The sequence below is a fragment of the Pseudophryne corroboree genome, chromosome 1 (genome assembly GCF_028390025.1).
Source record: "Pseudophryne corroboree isolate aPseCor3 chromosome 1, aPseCor3.hap2, whole genome shotgun sequence".
Lineage (NCBI taxonomy): Eukaryota > Metazoa > Chordata > Amphibia > Anura > Myobatrachidae > Pseudophryne > Pseudophryne corroboree.
In genome coordinates this window covers 1,010,848,363-1,010,857,180 of record NC_086444.1, presented here as the reverse complement: position 1 = coordinate 1,010,857,180, position 8,818 = coordinate 1,010,848,363, and positions in this window count along the sequence as shown.

The following is an 8,818-nucleotide window of genomic DNA, read 5'->3' as shown; positions in this document are numbered from 1 at the left end:
CTAGGTTACAGCCGCCTACATCAGTAACAGCTCATTCCACATGTTCTCCGGGAATGTCATGGGCAGCTGGTCGTGGAGTTCTACGACACAGCTTTTGCAGTGCGGCTACATGGTCTTCAGTGCACATGGTTGTGCGCTTTTACAAGTTTGATACTTTTGCGGCATCAGCATCTAGCTTTGGCCGTCTAGTGTTACAGGTGCCAAACAGCTCTCCCGCCCAGGGGGGAAATTTTGGTACGTCCCTAGAGTACTCCAGTGACCCCTAGTGGATGAAAAAGAAAATAGGATTTTGGTACTTACCAGGTAAATCCTTTTCTTTGAATCCATAGGGGGCACTGGACGCCCACCCAGAGCAGTTTTCCTGGCTTGTGGTAAGTTCAGGGGATCTTATGGTAACACACTATCGCCAACTGGTTCAAATTAGCAAGTTTATTGGGTTGGTATCAGCTGATAGTTGTCAGTAACGTTATGTGTCAACTTTATTGTTGTCCATTTGTTATATGTAATTCTCCATTAACCTCTATAGCTCCTGTTCGGCTCAGTAAAAAAACACTGAGGTACTCGGGGATATGGAGGGGAGAAGTAGTCTCAAATCTTAACTTATTCAGTGCCTAGTTCCTGTGGAACCGTCCATATCCCTAGAGTACTCCAGTGCCCCCTATGGATTCAAAGAAAAGGATTTACCTGGTAAGTACCAAAATCCTATTTTCTGGCCCATATCCTGCAGTCTGACTCTAACGCTGACAGATCAGACATGGAGGAGAGGGAGGTGGACTCAGAAGGGGGGATGCAGCTCTGTCACAGGGAATAGAGGCTCTTATAGAGACTATGAAAGATGTTCTGCATATTGCTGATAAGGTGTCAGAGGAGTGTGAGGATTCTTATTTTAATGTAAAAAAGAAGTCCTCAGTCACTTTTCCTGTGTCAAAGAAATTGGATACCCTGTTTGAAGAACCTGGGGTTAATCCTGGTAAGAAGTTTCAGATCCCTAAAAGGTTACTCTCATCTTTTCCTTTTCTTTTAGAGGATAATCATGGAGGAAAAAATGGGAAAATCAGCTGATAGTCAATGCATCAGTCTCTAGGCTGTCACAAAAAAATTGTATTGCCTGTTCCTGGTGCAGTCTCCCTAAAAGACACGGATGATTGTAAAATTGAGACTACACTCAAATCATTGTACCCAGCTGCTGGGGATGCCCAAATACCCACTATTGCATGTGCGTGGATCACTAAAGCGATTGCAAAATGGTCAGGTAACCTAATTGAGGGGTTAGATTCCTTATCTAGGGGGGATGTTGTCTTACTCCTGCAGCATATACAGGACTCTGAACTTTATGGTGGAAGCCATAAAGGAAATAGGCGAGCTTAACGCACGCACCACCGCTATGGCAGTGTCTGCACGCAGAGGCTTGTGGCTACGCCAGTGGACTGCTGAAGCAGATTACGGGAAAGGTGTGGAAGGCCTACCATTCACAGGAGAGGCCTTGTTCGGAGATGATTTAGACCAATGGATCTCCACAGCTACTGCAGGTAAGTCTACGTATCTTCCTTCCGCAGGCCCCCCCCCCCCCAACGAAGAAGACTTATTCAGCTTCTAAGTTACAGTCCTTTCGGACAGCCAAATTCAAGGGTAAATCCGGAGGTGCTTCTATGTCCTCCAGCGGCGCAAGAGGTAACCCACGCAAACCAGCAACAGCAGGTGCTCAGGAACAGAGCTCAGACTCTGCTTCCTCAAAGACTTCAGCATGACGGTGGACCGCTGTAAAAGCCTATTATATATCCTATATCAAACACGCTAAAAGGTTAATGAACACAGTACGCAATTGGCGTATGGAATACCGTAAGAGTACGCAAGTAGCGTACAAACGCGTGGCCGCGGACGAGACGCACGAGCGGCACGTTCGCTCACGGCTTAAAGCGTAAAGGCAAGCACGCTATAGGCTGCCGACTAACGTAATGATACGCTAGCAGCGTAGCAAACGCTCGAGACCACGAGGAGATCACGAGCGGCACTGACGCTCACAGAGTTAAACCTTTGTGCAGTGATAAGGTGTAAATGCAACACAGTGTAACCTTGTTAGTTTAAAAGCTGTATGAGCGATTCTTACGCTCTGAGAACCTTTTAGCAATATAATAAACACTCAAATACCGGTCTAAGGGTCTAACACCTTTTAAGGAAAGGAATGAACGTTCAATCGCAAAAGAATACACAATACAAGTTATACACTACCAAACTAACATAAAAATACCTAACCGAGTTACTACAAGTTAAAATACAACAAAGACACAATTACATTTAAGGGGGAAGGAGAGAGAGAATGGCTTACAACAAAATAGGAGATAAATATGGTTGCAGAGAACTTACGCACAAGGGGAACAATCGCAAGCGCCTTTCTGGATATCCAGCTCCCGATTATCAGTGATGAGAACCGTTGAAAAGAGTAGAGAGCTTGCCCAGATCGGCTTGTCTTTATATACACTTACACACAGTACAGTACAATGGTCCCTACATTCTTATTGTTCATTGGACACAGGAATTCGTCTCTGCATTATAACAAAAGGTCATAGGTTGGTTCATACAGGTGGGCTGTGACTATTTCAAACTGCTCAGGTGGGAGGGAAACTGGGTTTCCCGCCGCATGGATAATAAAGTGCAAATATAGTAAATGTCCATAAACTTCTTATGTCCATAACTATACGCACGAGCGAGTAATCCGCTTCAAACCAACACCGGAATATTGCTAATTATATTCTCTTCCGATGGATACTAAACACCACTGTGTAACCCCTGTCTGACCCTTCGTATCAAACAAAGAGGAATCTCTTTGTCCCCGAACATGCTATATTAACTAAACTTTCAGATTCTATCAAAGGGACCATAATCTACAAAATACATTATATGACTAAAATATGTTACGATTGAGTCGCCCGCTAGACGCACACAAACTCTACCGTAAATGCGCATACCGCGCGCCTGCGAGTGCACGTGACCGCGAGTATACGCACGCGCGGGAGAGCTCATGCTCGTGCAGCGGGCACACGCATGAGGTGCATATATGGCAATGTGCAGCGTGATATTTTTCTGACTTTGACAGTCCACCCTTTGGCAGTCACCAATAACTGCCACTTCCTAAAACAGTTCAAAAAGAGAAAAATATATGTCATGTATAATACATTTCTATGATTGGGTAGGGGAGAAGAGGAGAAGGTGGGAAAACGGTATGACCTAGTGAGATAGCAGAAGCATGTGTGTATGAATCCATGTTTGGGGGGTCATGTATCATCGTGCCGTACGTGTTTTAAATCAAGCTTCGAGGTATTGTGAAGTATACATTTGAATTCCTTCTTATCCCGTGGTACGGGTCTGTGGATGGGCTGTCAAACTTTACCGAGCTCTTTTCGGCTTTTGGTTGCAACAAAATGGGGGAGCACATTTTAGTTGATGATACATGAATAGGGGTATATGTGAGTGCTGATATCTGTGCCTATATTCCCTATCGACTATGTGTGTTATTACCTGAAGGTTGTAGAGATGAAGATAAGGAGCAATTATGGTAAATGCAGTCATAAACTATGTGAGTTTAATATACATTTGCCGATTGAGGTCTTGTCTGTGTCTTGTCTTGTCTTGTCTCGATGTACATGTTGACTGTAGTCTCCTTGGGCTTTTGCCAAAGTGCGAGCAAAAGCTTTCTCAATGTCCATAGACTTACAAAAAGTGTTGGGCTAGCGTAAAATTAAAGGTACTAGGGATATGGGGGGTCTATGGCATAGTCCATCAGTTGTCTGTGTAAAAGGTTGTCAAATTCTTCTTCCAAGCGGATGTCTTTGTACCTTGGAGGAAAACAAAGGAGAAACGGGTGAAAGAAACGGACCGTGGAATCACATTTTCATCACAACATTGTCTCTATCGTTGGGTCATAAACCAAATCAGTCGTTGTTATTACAGTATCTTCACTTCTTAAACTCATCACTCGGGCGCTACGTTTACACTTTGTTAAAATCCGAACGCATCTAAATATCAGACCGACCAATATGATGACACCCAGAATACACAAAAGAAATTTCCCTACATCCATGATAATACCTTGGGTCCATTCTCCTAAACCAGAGAACCAATTTCGCGGGTTCAACCATGACACCCAACCGGTCAGCTCATTACCCACAGCAGCTATGGTGAGATTGTGTCTCCTGCGGAATTCCCACTTTAATTGGAGAATGTCGTCCATCTTTTGGTCTATGACCTCGACCGGGTTCTCGGTGCTATTCGTAATATAAGTGCAGCATTTTACGCCGTACTGCGTTGCCAGTGTGACACAATATCCACCCGTCACTGCCGTGAGATAATTAAGAATCATCCTATGCTGAACCAGTTCTGTTTTATAAGCTTGGAGCTCCCTTCCGGTATACCTGAATGTGTCATCATACATTTCAGTGATATTGTCTAATAAATTTGCAAGCGCAGATATATATTTATAATTTATCACTCCTCTGGCGGTACGAGTGATATCTAACGCGATTAGGAATTGAATCCCGGTGGATTCATGGATCAGGTCAGAGGCCGGATGCTCTGTTCTTTCTATTAGGTGCCGTTTAACGATGTGCTCGTAATGAGTGTGAGTATAAGGAGCTTGGGCACTGCGGTGAATATCCTTCATTTTAGTGTGGGATACGGTCATTACTTCAGGCAGTACTTTTCCAATATAACATAACCCTTCTGAGTTTGGGGCAAGCCACTTATACGCCTTCCTCCCGCATATGAAATATGCATCATCGGGGAGAACATATGGGACGGAGTAGGACATTACCATATTACACATTTTCCATATGAAATCTCCTAACCCTAATTCTCCCATCTGTTTAGTACACGTATCAGTTTGTACGATATGTGCACAGTATCCTGGTGATACTTCTCCAACTCTCATGATCCTACTTCCTAGGGTATACCTATATCGGAAATATTTTCCACTACCGGCTATGTGGCGTATAAGTTCTGTATCTGTAGGCATTCTATCGGCTCTGTATGAAAAGGTCATGGTTTGGTTATTCCATGACACTTCCCAATTTCCCGGCTTTCAGGGATTGGAAATGTTAAAACATACTAGGGATCTATCTGTCACGATCCGGGTATCTGGACGCCATTACTTCTTCAGATGCCTCCTAAGGCTGGCTCAGCGTTCCAGGACCGGATCCCGCTGTTCCTGAGTTTCCACATGCAGAATGTCAGAGTGGTGATTTCATCAGCCGCGGCCTCCGCTGTGCCCGCGTGGTTAAATGTGCGCTTGTCAGTCTGGCGTCTCCTGTCTCCTGTGGCCGGCGTCGCCATTACTGTTTCAATTCTCACATGGATTACAAACCAAACTTCCCTCCAAGTGTCTGCATGGGCGCAGCCATCTTGGATTTTGTCATCTGATTATTTCCACCAATCTGCTGTCTGTATTGTTGATTTGCATAATTGCCTAGCCAACCCCTTCCTTGCTGCAGGTATAAGTATGCTGTGCCTGAGCAAGGAAGGCGTCAGTGCTTTGGTTGTCTAACCTAGTTCCAGTTTGTCTCTCTCCTGTGGTTGTCTAACCTAGTTCCAGTTTGTCTCTCTCCTGTGGTTGTCTTCCAGGTTCCAGCTCCTGTCTCCAGACTTCTGCTATAGAGACCCCCACCAGCATTCCATCTGCGGTGTAGCCTGACTCTCCGATCCATTCTGGACTCACCTGTTTCCAGCTCAAACAATCACCTGCTTCCAGCCCAGCTTCCAGCAGTGTACAGCTTCTCTTAAAGGGCCTGTGTCCTTTTCTGCAGTTTACCACTCTCCACCGGTATTATTATTTCACCGCTCTCAAACAATCACCTGCTTCCAGCCCAGCTTCCAGCAGTGTACAGCTTCTCTTAAAGGGCCGGTGTCCTTTTCTGCAGTTTACCACTCTCCACCGGTATTATTATTTCACCGCTCTCAAACAATCACCTGCTTCCAGCCCAGCTTCCAGCAGTGTACAGCTTCTCTTAAAGGGCCGGTGTCCTTTTTGCAGTTTACCACTCTCCACCGGTATTATTATTTCACCGCTCTCAAACTCCAAACTTCATTATTATTTCATCGCTCTCAAGTTCGTTTATTATTTAACTGGTTCCAGCCAGTATCCACTCCGTACCAACAACAGTCTGGTTCCAGCCAGTATCCACAGCAGCCGTTTTACCTTCAGCAGCCCAGCCTTTCCTGGAACATCAGCTGGTACGATCCTGGGTTCTCTCCATTGCTACAGTCAGGCCTGGTAAGGACTTTCCAACTAAAAGATTATAAGAACTGTCTCACACTACCAGTGCCTGTGGCCCTTGCCACCCTGTAGTACCCAGGAATTGTATTTATCCTCTGTTGACTTTTATGTTTCCTTTTACTGCTGCTGTGTTACGGAGTTTGTCATAATAAACATCATTGACTTTTATCCTGGTTGTCGTGGTCACGCCTTCGGGCAGTTATTCTACATGTTACTTACATGTCTAGGGGTCTGATACAACCTCCCAGGTTCCGTTACATCTCAGCCCCTACAACTGAGGCTGCCTCCCGTCAGCTCAGACCCTCAGTTGTGACAGGTAGCACTGACCTAATGAATCCAGCCGGAGACCAGGATCAAGCGGCCAGGCCGATGCAAGAACTGGCAGCCCGACTTGAACATCAGGAGGCTGCACAGGGCCACATCATCCGCTGTCTCCAGGATCTCTCTACACGGCTGGATGGGATTCAAACGACCCTCCGTGGACCGGGCACGTCTGGTGCGTCCACTACAGTGACACCAGCTGTAACCCCACCCACCTTCCCCATTTCCAGTCCACATCTTCATCTTCCAACGCCAGCAAAATTTGATGGATCTCCAAGGTTCTGCAGGGGATTTCTCAATCAATGTGAAATCCACTTTGAGCTTCTACCTGGCAATTTCTTCAGTGACCGTACCAAAATTGCCTATATCATCTCCCTTCTCAGTGGCTCAGCCCTTGACTGGGCATCACCTTTATGGGAGAAGTCTGATCCCCTGCTATCCTCCTATACTGACTTTGTAGCTACATTCAGGCGCATCTTCGACGAGCCAGGCCGGATAACATCTGCTTCATCTGAGATTCTCCGTTTACGCCAGGGAACACGTACTGTGGGACAGTATCTTATACAGTTTAAAATCCTGGCATCCGAACTGGCATGGAACGACGAGGCCCTGTATGCTGCATTCTGGCATGGCTTATCAGAACGCATCAAGGATGAGTTAGCTACCAGAGACTTGCCCTCTAAGTTGAATGAGCTAATTTCTCTTTGCACGAAGGTTGATCTACGTTTCAGAGAGAGAGCAACCGAGCGAGGAAGATCATCTACTCCTAAATCTTCTGCTCCTCCTCCTCGTCAACCATCTCCATCCAAGGATGAGCCTATGCAAATTAGTCGTTCCCGTCTATCTCCCGCTGAGCGCCGAAGACGTCTCTCTGAGTCTCTCTGTCTCTACTGTGCAGCTCCGTCGCACACTATCAATGCCTGTCCCAAACGTCCGGGAAACTCCAGATCCTAGCTCGCCAAGGAGAGGGCCGGCTAGGAGTAATGATCTCCTCTCCATCTCCTCATGACTGTAACCTCCCAGTGTCGCTCCAAATTGCTCATTGTTACAGGAACGTCATTGCCCTCCTTGATTCCGGAGCAGCTGGGAATTTCATAACCGAAGCTTATGTTAAACGGTGGTCCCTACCCACCGAGAGACTGTCCTCGTCCATCTCTTTGACTGCCGTGGATGGCAGCAAGATTTTTGACGCAGTCATTTCCTTAAGGACTCTTCCAGTTCGTCTGAGAGTGGGAGTTCTTCATTCTGAGTATATTTCTTTTTTAGTGATTCCAAGAGCCACACATCCAGTGGTTTTAGGCCTTCCATGGCTCCGTCTCCACAACCCATCAATTGACTGGACGACTACGCAAATACTGGCATGGGGTCCCTCCTGTGCTGAGACTTGTTTAGCCAAAGTTCTTCCTGTTTGTTCTTCCTTCCCCAGGTCATCTGATGTTCCGCCTCCTCCATATCAAGACTTCACGGACGTGTTCAGTAAAGCCTCTGCTGATATCCTTCCTCCTCATAGAGAATGGGACTGCCCAATCGACCTCATTCCAGGGAAGGTTCCACCGCGAGGCCGAACTTATCCGTTGTCTCTGCCTGAGACACACTCCATGGAAGAGTACATCAAAGAGAACCTGGCGAAGGGTTTCATCCAACCATCTTCTTCTCCAGCCGGCGCAGGCTTCTTCTTCGTTAAGAAGAAAGACGGTGGTCTGCGTCCGTACATCGACTACAGAGGTCTGAACGACATTACCGTCAAGAACCGATACCCTTTACCCCTGATTACCGAGCTCTTTGATAGAGTTAGTGGTGCAACTATTTTCACAAAGCTGGACTTGAGGGGTGCCTACAATCTCATCCGAATCCGTGAGGGTGACGAGTGGAAGACCGCCTTTAACACCCGTGACGGACATTATGAGTACCTCGTCATGCCCTTCGGATTGAGCAACGCTCCAGCAGTCTTCCAGCACTTCGTGAATGAGATTTTCAGGGACATCTTGTACCGCCATGTCGTGGTTTATCTAGACGACATCCTCATCTTTGCTAATAATCTCGAAGATCATCGTTTCTGGGTAAAAGAGGTTCTTTCCCGTCTCCGTGTCAATCACCTCTATTGTAAATTGGAGAAGTGTGTGTTTGAAGTTAAAACCATTCCGTTTCTAGGTTACATTGTGTCCGGTTCCGGACTAGAGATGGATCCTGAGAAACTCCAAGCAATCCAGAATTGGCCTATACCCTTAAGCC